This window comes from Nannospalax galili, unplaced genomic scaffold, assembly GCF_000622305.1.
Source record: "Nannospalax galili isolate Female #2095 unplaced genomic scaffold, S.galili_v1.0 scaffold229, whole genome shotgun sequence".
In the NCBI taxonomy this organism is placed as follows: Eukaryota; Metazoa; Chordata; class Mammalia; order Rodentia; family Spalacidae; genus Nannospalax; species Nannospalax galili.
Window position 1 is genome coordinate 3959941 of NW_008360328.1, and position 17072 is coordinate 3977012.

Here is a 17072-nt window from a genome sequence, read left to right on the forward strand (position 1 = left end):
GAGATTAAAGACACATGTGCAAATACGTAAGTGTTAGTAGCATTAAAAATGTAGGAAAGAGAAAAAAAGATATAGGGAATTTTTTTTTAACTCATTTCCCAGTTGCCTCTGTCCCTGAATGTTAGTTTCTTCCTCTGAGTTGATGGCTTCCAAGCAGCAGGCACAGGACTTCTTCATCTCAGCGGTTCCAGCAAGGCCTTGAAGTACCTTTACATAGTCTATGCACAATGTGAGCATGCGTAGGCCAATTTTATCTTACAATTCTTCCATCCATCAAAATTTTTTTTTAACTCATTTCCCAGTTGCCTCTGTCCCTGAATGTTAGTTTCTTCCTCTGAGTTGATGGCTTCCAAGCAGCAGGCACAGGACTTCTTCATCTCAGCGGTTCCAGCAAGGCCTTGAAGTACCTTTACATAGTCTATGCACAATGTGAGCATGCGTAGGCCAATTTTATCTTACAATTCTTCCATCCATCAAGACTTAGATCGATTTTAGCTAACAAGGCATTTAAGTACAAAATGGTCCACTCAAGAGATCAGAGGCTACACAAGAAAAGTACTTGATATCTGGAATTCCAACTCAGATACTCATGTCTCTGTCAAATATCCTGTGTCTAAACAGAAAAAAAAAAAAAAGAACAGTATTCTGAGTACATGGAGAGCAATCTTGCTTGGTCTTTCCCTGGCACTCCGTGGGCACTCCGCTTCCTGGTGACAAAGAAACTAGAACTAATTTATTAGAGAATTCTGAGCAAGCAACCACTTTAAAGAATCATGCAACCTGTCTCTTCCCTTGGCCTTTCAAGCACCCACTTCCACTGAAAGAGCTTCTGCCCTCAGCCAAACAAGTACCCTTTCTTTTTCAAGTATCATCAAAGCTCATGTTAATGAAATTTTGATGATGTTTAGAGACTGTTCATTGACTCAGTATAGATTTGCATGACAGCAAATGTTCTAGGTGCCAGAGATTGTTACAGCATGAGTGAATCACCCAGATGCATGCGTATCTGCCCTCTTATATCACGTATTTTAGAAGGAGAGGAAAAAATCATCAAAGGAACTAAATATATGGCAGCTGATAGACATAGGGAAGAGGAATCAAGAAAGTAGCAAAGACATGAGTTTCTATAAATAGCAAATTAGAAAAACTGGCAGTAACACTGGACCTTTATATATGGTCATCCCATGGTGGACATAATCATAATTATTACTTCTGTTGATGATCTTTCCAGAATATATAACAACCAAGCTAACACACCAGAAGAAGAAGGTAGGCTAATGATAAGTCACACACACACACATACACACACACACACACATCAATCATCATCATCATCATCGGGCACTCTACCAATTCTACCAAGCAATTCCAAAGTCTCACACACACACATACACACACACACACACATCAATCATCATCATCATCATCATCGGGCACTCTACCAATTCTACCAAGCAATTCCAAACCTTAGCCTTGGAATCCCTTCAAGTCTCAGAGGACCTAATGTTCTTTTGTAACCAATAAGAATAAGGAGATAGCAGAGTGGAGTCACAGGCCTGAAATCACAGTTATTGACAGAGTTCGATGGGACTCTAAGCTCTCCAGTTCTGGATACTAAGCAAATCTTTGCCATGGTCTTGACACGGTTGTCTGACCAACTTAAATAAGCATCTTCAAGAACTGTAAGGAATTTCTTATTTTCAACAACAGAGTGAGTCAGGTATGGTGACACATGCTTATAATCCTAGTTTTGGAGTTTAAGGCCATTCTAGGATACTACATAGTGAGTTCCAGGCCAACCTTAGATACATAAAACCTTGTATGAAAAAAAACAGAGAACAGAAAAATAAGGTTGGACTTTACTGGGGAACAGCTGTAGTCTCAGCACTTAGGAGGTGGGTATAGGAAGATCAGGAGTTACATGTCATGCTCAACTATATAGACAGCTCAAGGCCAGATTCGGCTCCTATGAGACGATGTCTCAAAAAAATAACAACAACAACAAACATCCAATAAAACCACAAGCCACTGCCTGTGTTTGATATTTGACTTGTGGAAACACTAAATCTAATCCCATCACTCCACTCCAGATCACAGTGAACTCCATGTTCTTGGGATGCAAACACTGAGTATTTCACAGCTTTGAGAGCTTTCTGGAGCTTCCATGCTTATGATAAATGAAGCTATTGTTATCTGTGAAGACAAGGCCAAGCATACCTGCAGAGTGACTCACAAGAGTGAGCTCACAAGGAAAGAAACACAGGCTGAGTAGACCAAGGCTATTGGAAAAGATTTGAGAAGACTAAACCAAGTCTGTTCTGTGCCCCCGCGAACATCCTACAGCACAGACTTCCAACTCATGATCAAACAAGAGTCAAGGAACTAGGAAAGGCTGAGTGAATGTAAGCATGCTGGCAGGACAACTCAGTCTTTTGCATCAGAGAACAGCAAAGAAAAGCTCTCCAATCCCTTGCTATGCATAGGCAATTTAACTACCTTTTAATTATTTATATCTTATTTCAGAAATGATAAGATAAATTAGATGTAGGAGAAGAAAATCGTGAATAATGCCATAGAATAGGGATAAGAATGGAGCGGGGATAGAAATCCAGAAATTGTACTGTGGCGATCTCCACAGTCATAAGGACTGTGCAATGGTATACAAATTTAGCTTGAGACTGGTTTTCAGCCAACAAGGAGGAAAACCTGTTCAAAGCACCCAAAAAGAAAATATGTCCAAGTCTTCATATAAAAGGAACTGCTCTTAAATGATGCCCCTACTCCCTACAATATTGTCCAGCTGCCATGAAGGCAGAAGAGGGCTGTACTCCAGCCTGAAGAGGAGACAGGCTGAAGTGGACAGAACATGGGCCCTGCTCTCTTCTGATGGTCCTGATTATTATAGGCATCAATGATACCATGATTGAACAGTATGTGGTAGAATCTGACTCATGGTTGGAACTCCAGAAATTATTCCTATCATTGTGAAGATGATGGTGGAGAGGAGGAGGAAGTAGAAAAGGAAGGAAGCATCTCCAAGACAGCTGTAGAAGTTACTCATGAAGTCATTGTGGGAAAGTCATCATGCCTCTAGGAATCTTCTCTAAAACTGAGAAAATACGATTTCACAGGTTTCATGTAAGGATCAATCGTGATAGCAGGTGAGAAAGTTTTTTTTTTTTAAATGAAAGTACCTTTTGCAAGAAGCATACAATTACTAAGCACCATTCTGCAGTGTCACACACAGCCATGCACACTCTGCTTCAGGAAGGCTTTCTTTCCGCAGGAAATGAGGAACGACTGAGGCAACAAGTCCCAACCCTCCCACAATGCTCTAGACACATTGGTCCTGTGCCTCAGTCAGCTTCTGACCCTTCATCTGGGACCACCCCATCTCTGCATCCTCCAGGGCCCTGCCCTTCTCTTTGCACACCTTTGCTGCCCCCATTTCTGATCCACTAGGTTCCATCTGCAGATGACTCCTGACAATTGTTTGACTTTTAATTTTTCAATTTCATGACGCTACAAAATCATTAACACACAAGAAATCATACTTAGAACTTTGAACTTTGATCTTTTCCCAGGTTAACAATTTGCAGTATGATACTCTCCTGATCTTGGGCAGAGACAGTAAGTAGCAGCTCCCAGTAGATCGTGAAGGTGAGCAGCTGATACTGCACAGTGTGCTGTGTTGCTGACTTAGCATGTTCAGTAGCCTAAATGTATTCAATGCATTTTCAACTTGGGACATTTTTAATCTATCATGGGCTTATCGGAACACAACTCCATTGTAAGTTAAGAAGCATCAGTCTTTCTAAACTTCCTTCTGAATGACACTATCTGTTAATGTTTCAGTTTTCCTGTCTAGACCATGTCACTTGGCTGTAAACCCCTTGCAGCAAAAACTGTGCCCCTTCTCTGCCACTGTAGCTATGATACACAGCCTAGCATAAGCACAAATAAGGAACTCATGAATCATGAAGGAACAGAAAGGAATTCAAGACACAAAAGATTATCTACATGGGTCTCATTTTCCTTAGGGGACCAGGTCACCTTACTGACTGTCATTCTTTCTTGAACTGAACATGTAGCATGTAGCACATAATTCCCTCAACTGAAGTTAACAATGGATAAAAAGTGTGCTTAAACTATGTTCATTCGAGTTTCAAAGCCAAACTCTACAAAGCTTAGCGTGATGGTTGGTTTTAACGTCAGCTCGCTACAAATTAGAATCTGTGTAGGAAGCCTCAACCGAATAGTCCTGATAGCCTTAACTGATATGGACAGTAGCTGCCTAGATTTAAAAAGGGCATAGCAGAAGGAAGATTATTCATCTTTTATTTGCTTGGCCATTCCTCTGGCCACCAAGGTGATTTCTCCCATTGCTGCTGATCATGATTCCCTCGCTGATATCAGAGTCAGAATTCCCAGGGTTCTATCACCAACTAAATACCAGTGGCTCTCCAGGAACCCTCTAGGTTTTTGGTGCCAGATCGGGACTGCTAAGATAGCCAGCCTTGTAGACTGAGAAGGATTCTCGGTCTGGATTCTCAGTCTCTCAGATGCAAGACAACTGTTATAACTGTTTCAGTGTAAGCTGATCTAATAAAGTGTGTGTGTGTGACTGAGTGTGTGTGTGTTTGTGTGTGTGTGTGTGTGTGTGTTCTGCTGTTCCTCTAGAGAACCCTGATTAATACACTTAGCAACATAAAAATTTCAGTTCAGATTTGAACTTTTCATCTAAGAACATTTATGAGGGTTCAATAAATCAGTTCAACAAACATTTATCTTGAATGAAATTCTTTCCTCTAAGCTTTTTACAACTTTGTATAGTTCAAAAGAAATGAAATCCTTATATTACTCCTTCATATGTTCATAAATGATTAATACGTTGGTTTAAATGAGCTTTTTAAGATGAAAAAAATCATCCTGTCATTGAAGTTGTTGAAAGCAGATTTTCCTCTTCAACACAGAGGTCATTTTTTTTTTTTACAGAAGAGAAGCCCAAATACACTAAAGATAGTGTTGCCTCCTAATCTATATGTTTGAAGTCTTTGACTAAATACAATTTCCTATAATGTATCTGTATTTTCTGAGTGTACCTAAGATTGCAGAGAACTGTTCAAAGTCACTCAGCAAGTCAGATACCCAAATCTTTAGGCATCTGTCATCAAATAGTGAAAGAGTATTTGATGTTTTGGTCATCCACAGCAACAAAGAACTATAGAATGGAGAAATAAAATGGCTTGATCTTCCCAGTACAGCTAACACCCAGCATATGACCTTTCTTCTAAGCTTTATAATATTGTTTGCATCACAAGTGATAGCAGAATTGAATAGAGAATCTTTAAAACAAGTCTATTTGGAATCAATAGGTATTATCATCTAGGACTCAACCAGCTCGCAATCAACCAACCTTACATTGGGATACTTGCAAAAAGCAAAATATGACAGTTTTAACTGGCTTATGTGAGAAGAGTTAAAACAGCTTTTTTTTGTAGTTTGATTTTTTGAGACAGGGTCTCCCTGTAGCCCTAGCTGGCCTGGAACTTGCTATGTAGAGCAGGCTGGCCTTGCTCTCAGAGATCTGCCTGTCTCTGCTTGTCTCTGCTGGGCTTAAAGGTGTGCACCACCACACCCAGCTGAGCAAAACATCTTTTTATTTTTTGGTCTTTTTGAGACAGGGTCTCCCTATAGCTCCAGCTGGCCTGGAACTCACTATGTAGAATAGGCTGGCCTGGAACTCACAGAGATCTACCTGCCACTACCTCCCGAGTGCTGAGATTAAAGGCGTGTACCACCACACTCATCAAGTAAAGTATCTTAAACAAACTATCATCCTTGTCAGTCAAATGCCACAAGTAGGCTATCTTCTTGGAAAGTTTTGGCAGCAACACTTAGAGGAAGAAGGCAATGTCTGAAATAACATTTTCCCTGAGATTACATCTGCCTTTACCTGTGAGCTATGAAGTATGAGATTCCTTCCAAATAAGCCAGTCTTTAGGAATTCCAAAATCCTTACAGTTGACAGAAAACTGGTCTAATAGATCTCTACAATCAGTTCTCAGATAATGGATCTATCTCACCTAGAAATAACTCCAAAGAGATCACAGCAGTCAAATGTTTCGAGTCAGTCACGTTGCAGCTGTTGAAGCTGTGACTTGTCCCTTGTCAAATAGCAATGAATATAATGAAGCCAGGTCTAGAATTCAGGTCACCTGATCCTTACCCTAGGCTCTGTCCACTTCCTTTGCTGAGAGTTCTCTGCCTATATCCCATGAACTAGGAGCTTAGGTGCTAGGAACTAAACCACTATTCTTAAGCTGTGTTGAATCTCTCTCTCTCTCTCTCTCTCTCTCTCTCTCTCTCTCTCTAATTAGTTTATCTATAGTTTGCTTGACTAAAAACCAATTCTCACACATGTAGAATTATTCAAAAGAAACATAGTGAAGTATCATCTGAATGGGAGGTACGGCGGAAGAAGTTTCTAGAAGCAAAATAAGAGACTAGTAATTAAAAGGTAGGTGATTATACTAAAGAGAAGGGACCAAGGTAGAGTCAGAAGGAAAAGCCAGGTCACAGAAAGAGAACAGTGTATTCTCTGAGACCACAGGTAGGGGATATTGAGTAGTTGAGGCTCCTAAGAGAAAATTCTGGATGTGAGGCAGAGTGTTCCCAAGAAAAAGTCTCTTGTAGCTCACTGGCACTGGCAGAGGACAGGTTTCCCAGGAAGCAGTCTGGTTGGAGCATACTTATTGGTCCCTGCCTCAGAAGGGCCTCCATTTTTGTCACATCTCATCACTGTGCTTCTGGAATGGACTACCTGAATGACAATTTCCAGTCCCGTCTTCAATCCACAATAAGAAAATGTTTCCCACATTTCACAGATATTCTCATTAACTCAGAGAAGCAAGATCATACATTTAATTTCTGTATTTCCAGTTGTCCCAGTTATTTTCAGTAAGAATTCCAAATCAACTTAGGAAGACAGTCTAGGCTCGCTGGTGTGTGCTTCCTCTCCAGCGGCGTTTGTGGCCCTCATGAAAAGTCTGTCTTGCATCATCTGCAAAATTAGGGCAACAGCCTCAGTGACCTCCCAGCTCTCTCTTACTTGAGGAAACTGTCAATCTGTAAATCTTATCTCACGTGCCCCAAATGGGGAAATTCTGTTGAAAAATATACAAAACTCTCACAGCACAATGTACAGATGTGGAAAAACCCAGCAATGAATGACCTGTGTGCAAGTTAAAAAACCACAGAATATGGTGAGAAAGAGTGTGTAAAATGATCCATAGATATACATCTGGTATTCAGGACAGGCACAGTCACAAGTCTGGTATATTGGGACAGGCAGGGTAGTAAAAAGAAAAATAAAAGAAGAAGGATGCTCAGACTGACCATGCAGGAAATAGTGTTAATTCTACTTCAACTTGTATCTTCACTAAGGCAACTTAAAATTTAACCCCATAAGTACATGATCTAATCACATCACCCTTAATCCCCAAAAGAAATTCTACATTATCCTTAGTGTGAGGTTAAATTTAAGGAAAGTCTGCATCATCGATTAGGTTAGATTTGAGAAAAGCAAGAAAGAAAGGAAAACAATTCTTCCTAATTATTTTCATACTGAATGTATTTTTTTAGAAGATAGTTGGGGCTGAAGAAATGACTCAGCAGTTAAGAGTACATTTGCTCTTGCAGAAGACCAGAGTTCAGTTCCCAGCACACACATTGGATGGTTCACAACTTCCTATAACTACAGCTCTGGGGAATGGAAGCCCTCTTCTGGCCTCCTTGGGTACTTACACATATACACACACCCAGAAACAGATATAAAAATAAATCTTAAAAAAAAAAAAAAGATAGAGATAGGAACAATGAAATTTTCATTATCTCTACCACACCTAAAAATGTTCTCTTAACATACCTCCAAATTTGAAAATTAGCAGAAACAATTTCTCAGCCCCACACAGGACAGAAGCAGCATGTGTCCACACAGGTTCGGTGACTTGAACACAGCCACACAGCTGGAACAGGCCTATTAGCATTCTGCCTCTAGACTCCTCTCCATCTACATTGACTGGCTTGACTCTTGTTTGGAGCAAAGCGATAAGCAACATAGCTGCCTCAAGCAGCCTTTTGGCAGAGATCTACTTTGTTGGAGGTGAATGTGTTGAGCCCCGGCTGCTAAGAATAGCTCCGAGCACCTTGGAAGGAGGACTGGTTTCTAAAGAAATCCCCACTTAGGGAATGTGCCTCCTTCTCCCCGGCCCATCTGTCACTATGAATCTCCAATAACGCATTAGAGACGGTTCAATACATGGAAACATATTGAAAGTATTATATATGTCAGAAACATCTCTTATATTTCCATTAAAAACCCCAAGTTATGCCAAAAAAACTGCTCATTCCCAAATGGGGTACGTCTCAGTAAGTGAGTGATGGATAGGAGTTAAAAATCCTCTAAGGAAGGAGAGTCACAAAGGGGAGGGCAAACTTTCCAGAGAAAAATATTTCAAGCAACCCCAGAAGACTGAAATTTTTTCTTTGATCGTACGTTGACTTTTAAGGTCTAAACCTTGCAAAGTACAATTTTCAATTCATGTCACTTTCCAAACTTTATTTTCTAAACCAGATAACAAAGATCAGAAGAACAAAACATAGACAGAGGTGAATCCACGTGAGTGTGATGCATGGCTGTTTCTGTGACCACCTATTTCAAGGAATGTAAGGATCCTGAAATTATTCCTTCCCAAGACTTTTTCAGACTTTAATGGACTCAGAGTTTTATGATATATGCCTCAGCTTTAAGGGAGTTTGTATTTCAAGGAAAACCTTTCTCCAGCCCTTGTTAAATTCTTCTATATACTGAATTCCCACACTGTTTCAGGTACAGTGGGAGGGACTAGAGATGCCCTTGGAATCAATGCAGAGCAGATCTTCTCCTCATGGAGTTTATAGCCTGTCAGTTTGAGAAAGTTGTAAAATAGTGTCTTAGAAGTAACTTCTTATCTATAGAGAGGGACCAAGACTTAGAAACACAGGACTGAGCAGCTACTCACAGCTATAATTCTCTAGAAAACATCAATGCTTACCACTTGGAATCCTGGCACATTTGAAGTCTTTTTTTTTTTTATTAGAAGAAGCATTTCATTACAACAGCATTAACCTATTCAATAATATTTTTCTGAGCTAGGGTACATCTCTTTCAAAATTGGCTGTACATTTTTAGGTTTACAGATGAATTATTACACCTATACAATCTTTTACTCATTATAAACTCTATAAGACATAAAACTGAGGTTTTAACGTTTAAAAAAGATTTCCACTTCGTTGTTAAAATATACAGTTTCATACAGAAAAATTCATTTTAAGGCAATTGACAATGAGACGTTTGCACATGCATTTCTAATCTCTATAGAGTCACAGTCACTTACTTTCTGAGTTCCTTGGCATCTGAGCGTGAATATAAACTCGTCAGATAGACAGCCTTCCTCTCCAACTAGAGCCTCCATACTCTGCCATCCCTGCCACTGTCCACTGTGCTGATAGCAACCCCATCCATTCCCCCCATCTGCCCTTCTGAAGACTATCTTTACCAACCACACTGCCAGAAAAGAGATACCCCCAAACCTACTTGGGTAATTCTCTTCTTCCCTTTTTTTGTAAAACTGCTCCTGCCCCTAATGCCCTTAGTGGTTACTAATACCCTGGTTACTGGTCAGTTTTTATCTTACTTGGTCTAATTTTAACATTGGCTGACCATGGTTATCCCTTCACCTCACAGACACAGCACTCCAATAAAGTAAGTGCTCAACAAATGCATGGTAAAGGATAGTCATTGCATGATAAGAAATAACTGATGCATGATAAAAAGTAGTCATTGTGTGGTAAAAAATAAAAACATGATAAAATATAGATATATAGTAACTATAATTGATACTGATAAAAAGCGCCAAATTTTATGGTGATGTGACTACATGGTGCTTTCAGTTTTTACAGTTGACCTTTATTTTTGATGAGATTCTGGTATTAAACTCAGTAAATGGTACATTGACCTTACCAGTAATCTTTTTCCCTTTGAATTTCATCACTACACATGTTTGATACTCCTTACCCTCCAAATTTTTCCTTGCCCTGGTTTTCTAATGGCTGCCTAGAACGCAGCCAGGGGCCTGTCTCATAATCACAGTGCTTTGTCATATATGGTGATGTGTGCTAGGGCATTCCCCAGGCTTTATTTTGATTGTTTTATTGCTTTTTTTTTTGAGACAAGGTCTTACACTGTAGCTCAGACTGGTCTGGAACTCACTATTAAACCCTATCTGGCCTCAGAACTCCCAGCTGGCCCTGTTGTAAGGCACCACAGAGTTCCTGAAAACCGCATATGCTTTTCATGTCTTCCTGTGCCTCCTGTCAACATTTCCTAATTCCCAGCTGCATGAAGACCAAGTAGCTTAATTTCCACATTTCACCACTGTTCTCTCAGTAACATTTGAGCAATGAGTTCTGTGTGGATAATCAATGTGCTGCACGGCCATACCTTCACTGCCCTCTATACAAGCCTGGTCCTCTATCAAATTCATGTATGTATTCAATAAGCCAATTGTTCATCAATATGATCTCTTTCCTAAGGAAACCAGGGTTCTCCTCATTAACAGTGCCACTGATTTTAGCTTAAAGTGATATCTGTACTGTTACTTTATTCTTCGTACCATAATAATAGAGATTGAGACTAAGCTACATCGTTTTTAAAAACGCCTTTAGCATTCCAGTGATTCTTTATTCTGAAGAGAAATAAATGCTCTTGAACCACGGATTATTCTGGATTTGAGGCCTTGGCAGTCCACTCTCCAGTCTACACAAACCTCCTGCAACTATCTGTTCTTTCAAAGAATTCAGACAGGCTCCCTCTTCTTCATAGAGCAATAGCTATATTCCTTTCCTATTGTAAGACAAGCTACAAAAATCCCCAAAGTCTGAAAACCAGCACCTACAATTTCATTTACATTACAAACCACGGCAAAAAGTATTATTATACCCTTTTACTAATAAGAAAGCTGATCTCAAGCCTTGTAAAGCTAAGTTAGTTGGTAAGTACAGAGCGAGGAACCTGGGCTTTCCTTGTGCCAGTTCACTGAAAACCCACTGTCTGCCTCCTCTGATCCACCTCTGGTGCTGGGAGCATGCTGTCTCCTCACATACATGTTCCTAAGCACAGGCTGCTTCTTTCCTTTCTGATAAATTCATCACCTTCAGGAACCCCTTCCACATTATTTGGACAAATTATACCTAAGGCAAAGATCAAGAGGAAAAATTGTTGGAGTATTTTTGTTATGTGTGCTTCCTTAAAAATGCTACTACTTGGGAGATTTTTAACCATTTCTCAAGAACTATCGAGGTTTGGTATATTTGGGGAGGCCCAACACAATTAATATTCACCAAACAATGAAACATCAGACAATATGTCACTAAGGAAGAGGGCATTACAGGTGGAGGAGAGAACCTAGACTCTCCCACTTATCATCACTAAGTCCCTTCCCAGGTGGGCTATAAAAGTTACATCCTCAACTGTCTGATGTACCAACCATACCATCCAATTGGCTTGCATGAATCTATGTTCTAAATGGTTCTGTAAGGTATCACTCTCTGCCCTCAACATCAATGTCTCGTGCTCTGATCACACAGCAGAAACCTTTCTAGTCCCCACAACAGTCAGGACTTAGATTTCCCATAACTTGTCCAGGAAACCTCAAATCATTTCATCTCCTCCTGAACCTAGTCTATATATGGTCTGCCCAATCTGGCTGGAAATGTCTCGGACTCTTCCCTCATCTATATTGCAAAAGAACATGATAAAAAGAACATGAAGGCCAGAGAGACATTCCCACCCCATCTTCTTCCCTAAAATGAATCTGAATCATTCTTTAGAATGATTCAGAACCCTCTCTCTAGGGTCTGGGAGCATCATTCAAACATCTTTGTTAAAGTGAAGTGTTAGATTCATCTCCGCCTGGCCTCTGAATCCTGGGATCATACGTTATTCATTTCTGTGCTTTTGGTGACCCCCACTGTGCCTGGGATAAGTACAGTGTCATTCCTCTTTCCCAGGCTTGATGGAGCTTACTATAAATACATTTGTCAACAATGTATTTCTCCATGGTACACTGAACAACCACCTACCACCTGTGCTGCCCAGAGCTTCACCAGCTCTCCAATTTTGCATCCCTCACATAAGAAAACAAACTCACATAGGGGCATGGGGCCATCCCACGGTGAAAGAAAATGTAGCCTTTCTTCATCTGACTTATCAGGCATTTTTTATATTTACGACAAGCCAGAAACTATTCTGTGCCTCTTGCAATTCTTTACTCAATATCAATACTAACTACAGGCTTCAAGGTAGGTCTATTACTATCTCCCAATTTGCAGGTATGAACACATAGGTAGAGACAGGCTAAATGTCATGGAGGTTGGGGTTTAAGATCAGGCAGCCTTGCTCCCTGAGGGGGAACTCTTCACCAAAACAGTGCGGCACCTCTCAATTCCAACAACTAAACTAAAATGGTCACTGAAGTGGGAGTTTTTAAATAATGGTGAAAGATTAAGTTACCCATTCTTCATAATTAATAACCTTTTGAAGATACACAAACCTCAAAGAGCATAACACAGGCGGCCGGTCTGAATCAAGACTGGATGATTCTGGAAGAATGCCTCTTCCTTGGGTGTGCCCCTTGTTCTTGGGCATTCACACCAGATGTCTGAAATCACAGAAAGTTCCAAACCCTATACAGTATAGCGATTTCTCTGCAGTTGATCTGGTCACTTAAATGCCTACTGTGTTAGTTACTTTTCAACACTCCCAAATTCAGATTAGAAGGACTTATTTTGGCTTATAGTCTAAGAGTATTGTCTAATGAGACAGGGAAAGCATGGCAGCAGAGTGTGAGGTGTCTGATCACATTGTATCCAGTCAGGAAGCAGAGAGACAAATGCTGGCACTCAACTGACCTTCTCCTTTTTCTCCTTTTATCAGTCTGAACCCCCAAACCATGAGATGTACCACCCATGTTTAAGGTGAGTCCTCCATCGTCAGTCAGACTTCTCTGGAAACACCTTTACAGACATGCCCAGAAGTGTGTCTAGCCAAGCTGACAAAAGATGTAATCATCACAGCTACCAAGTGACTAACAGGCAGATAGTGCATAGAGCAAGCATACTCTGGATAGAGGCAAGACAGAATGGGACAGTATGTTTCATCATGTCACTCAGAACAGCACACACCTTACACATAGTTTATTTCTGGAATTCCCCATTTAGTATATTTAGACCAAGGTTAACCAAGGCACTTTAAATTAAAGATAAAGTGGAATGAGTGTTCTTCACAAAGAGAAAGATTTGGTGTAAAGACTGAGAATAATTCATGCCAGATTTTTATTTTGTGATAATTAATTCATAAGCGCTTTTTAATTAAAAGTATTTATTAAAATATTGTTGCCTCTCCATGAAAAAAGCTTGTCCTGTCTAATTCACTACCTGTGAGAACTGTGGCTGTTAAATAACAAGTACATGTATGATCTAAACCAAAATCTATAATCCCAGCACTTGGGAGGCTGTGTCAGGAGGATCATGAGTTCCAGTCCCATCTGGGCTATACAGAAAGACATTATCTCAAAACCATTTCTTTCATAGGCTTAAAAAATTATAAACTATCTAATTAGTCATGTTGACACTGATTTAATGATAATATTTTGGATATATTAGTTTAAATAGAACATACTATTAAAACTGATTTTACCAGCTTGGTTTTGCTTTGTTAATGTTACCATAAGATTTTAGGGGCTGAATGGCTCCCATTGCAGCTGACATCACATTCCTATTGGGTATGATTATATAGCTGTTTCCTCCAAATTGAACCCTCCTGGAGGGAGAAGGAGGCTAATACCTAGTATTCTCCTGAAACTTACAAGACTCATGATGCACCTCCCCCAAAGTGGTAGAAGCAGTAAACAATTTCTGGGGGAGAAAAAACTTTTCAGTGGAGATGCCTACAGGTTGTACACGTAACTTTTGAGTCACCCCCATGCTGGGGGTGACTTTCCAGGAATGCAACTCCCTGTGAGTCACCCATCCTTCTATACGTGACCCCCAAAAAGACATGCTCAGAAGTATGTCTCCTAGGCGATTCCAAATCTAGCCAAGCTAGGCTTCAGCAGAATTGCTTCTTTGTTCTGTTATCCATGCCCCATCTGTGGTGAAGAGATGCCTGTTCATGCCTCCCCTAGAAATTTGTACAACAGACAACACTACCATAGACAACAAGGCAGCAAAACCGTAACCACAGCTTATGCCTCTTGAAAGCCAGTAGTACATGAAATAGTCTAGGGTTAGCTTTAAGGATGAGCAGTGAAATTCAACACACAAAAAGTACTTCAAACAAACAAAATCTAACGGAACAAAACTACTGCAGGAGAGAAACGGGAGTAGCAGCTCCACACTAGAGACCCCCACTCAGGACCCCTGCTCGGGCAGCACTGAGCTCTTGATGAAGACCCAGCCCTCCCTTCCTGCTAACTATCCTCAGGACAAATGGGCTTACAAAGCCTGATGGTAATGCATCCCCCTGCTTACATGTTTGGCTAGCTCCTGAAGGTTGTTCATGTCTGATGCAAGCATCAGGGCATGTTATATTGGAAAAAAAAATGGGAGTCTTTGGTCCTTTCAAGTGGACGAGTATAATTTATTTCTTATGTTTTCATTAGAAGTACAAGAAGAGCAGGAGGAGGTGGGGTGGGGATGATACTTAGCAAACAGCAAATACCCTCCTTTTCCCTCCAACTGCCAAGCTATGGGAGACAGCACACTGATGAGCATCTATTAGTTAATGGTGACAGAGCACTTCAAATGTGATGATGGCCCGAAAGGCTGGCAGACTGCAAGACATGGAATTGAAGGAGCAAGGATGGGCTACAACACATCCTGTGATTGCCCATCTGACAAGAGCTGCCCAGATTCCTCTGTCCCTCCCAGGATCATAACTTGCCTTCACGGTCCTGGAGCCAAGAACACATTCTTCTATTAGTTACATAAGCTTCTAAAAGTAGCAACTTCTCATGAAAATGTTAAACACCGTTTGAATGCAGTGTTTGGATAAGCCTTTAGGACACAACAGTCTCGATTTTATTATAACTAAAGACAAAAAAATCATTTTGGGGGGTAGGGGAGATGGCTAAGAGGTTAAGGGCACTTGCTGCTCTTGCAAAGGGCCTGAGTTTGGTTCCCAGGACCCACATGGGGGCTAGCAACTCCAGTTCTAGAGTATCTTTAGCCCTCTTCTGTCCTCTGCAATCACCCTCTCTCTCTCTCTCTCTCTCTCTCTCTCTCTCTCTCTCACACACACACACACACACAATTAAAAATAAAATATTATTTAAAGTCATTTTGGGGCTAGAGTTATGGCTCAGTGGTTAAGAGCACTGACTGCTCTTGCAGAGGACCCGGGTTCGATTCCCATCACCCACATGGTGGCTATGAACCATCCTTAACTCCAGTTCCAGGGGAATCCAAAGCCCTCTTCTGACCTCTGTGGCATTGCACGACACGGGTGCACTCACATACATGCAGGCAATACACTCATACACACAAAATAAAAATAATAAAGAAAATATTTTTTAAAAACTCATTTTTGATGGCTTTTCAAACTTCATGAGCTCGTCAGTTTCTTGCTCTGGATTTTTTTTTTATCTTGGAAAATATGAAGAAAGATTTCTCATGGTGAAAGAAGTTTCACTACAAGCCTGGAGCTTAGATTTCCCTCACTATTGAAGTCTAATGAAAAACAAGAGGCTAATTCAAAGTGCAATTTATTAATTTTTTTGTCTATCTAGCTAGAGTGGATAAATAAATTCAAAGTAGAAAAATCTGATACATGAGCCAGGAGAAAAAAGAAACAAACCATACATTTTTTTGGTTTTAAGCAGGGACTCTTAAAAGTGAAAGCGATAAGCAACAATCCAGTGAATGTCTCCCTAAAACCAGAGAAGTTGAGATACCTATCAAAGTTACACGGCAGTACCAGCCCTCTGTCCTCCATTCCAGACCACATATTAATTAACCTTAGCTTAGAATCCGGGGAATGAGTGAGTGAATGAGAGAATAAAAAATTTTTTAACATGACATGAGAGGAAAAATAAAAGAAGTGATTCTAATGACCTGGAGAACTCTGGGAAGTCTTAGTCCTAGGGGCTAAGACAGGACGACAGAAGGTAGGCAAAAATGCACCACAAAACTCATCAAAACTCAGAAAAGAGTCAAGATGGCTTCCTATACATTCTGCAGTGGGGTTTTAATAGTATTATTTTATCTTGGTATGTGAGTGTGTGTGTGTGTCTGTCTGTCTGTCTGTCTGTCTGTCTGTGTGTATAGGTACAAGCACCCTTGCCACAGCAGGTGTGTGGAGGGCACATCTTGGGTGTTGGTCTTTGCCATTCATCTTGTTTGGGGCAGGGTCTCTTGTTAACTGCTGCGAACACCAGGCTAGCTGGCCTGTGAGCTTTTGGGGATTCTCCTGTCTCTGCCTCCCATCTTACCATGAGTACCAGAGAAAGGCTTCTGTACCCAGCTTTTGCATGAGCCTTTGGAACCCAGACTTTGGTGCATGGCAAGTGTTTTACCCACGGAGCCATCTCCTGAGTTCTTGAGAGTATTTTGTAAGTAAGGAGAAATAAACATCATATAAAATTCAGGGGCATTTGGTACATTCACAACATGGTGTATCCACATTCCAAAGAATGTTTATTTCTCCCAAAAGAAACTCTACAACCAATAGAAGTCCCTCCCCTTTGCTCTCTCCACTTGCCCCTGGCAATCACCCGACTTCTGTTCATTTTTATAAATTTTCCTGTCCTGTTCATTTCATATAAATGGAATCACAGGGCCAGTGGCCTTCTATATTTGGTATCTTCCACTAATCATAACATTTTTAAGGTTCACACATGTTATGGCGTCTACCTGTTCGTTCCTTTTCATGGCTGAATAATATTTCATTGGCTATGTATATATAATCACAATTT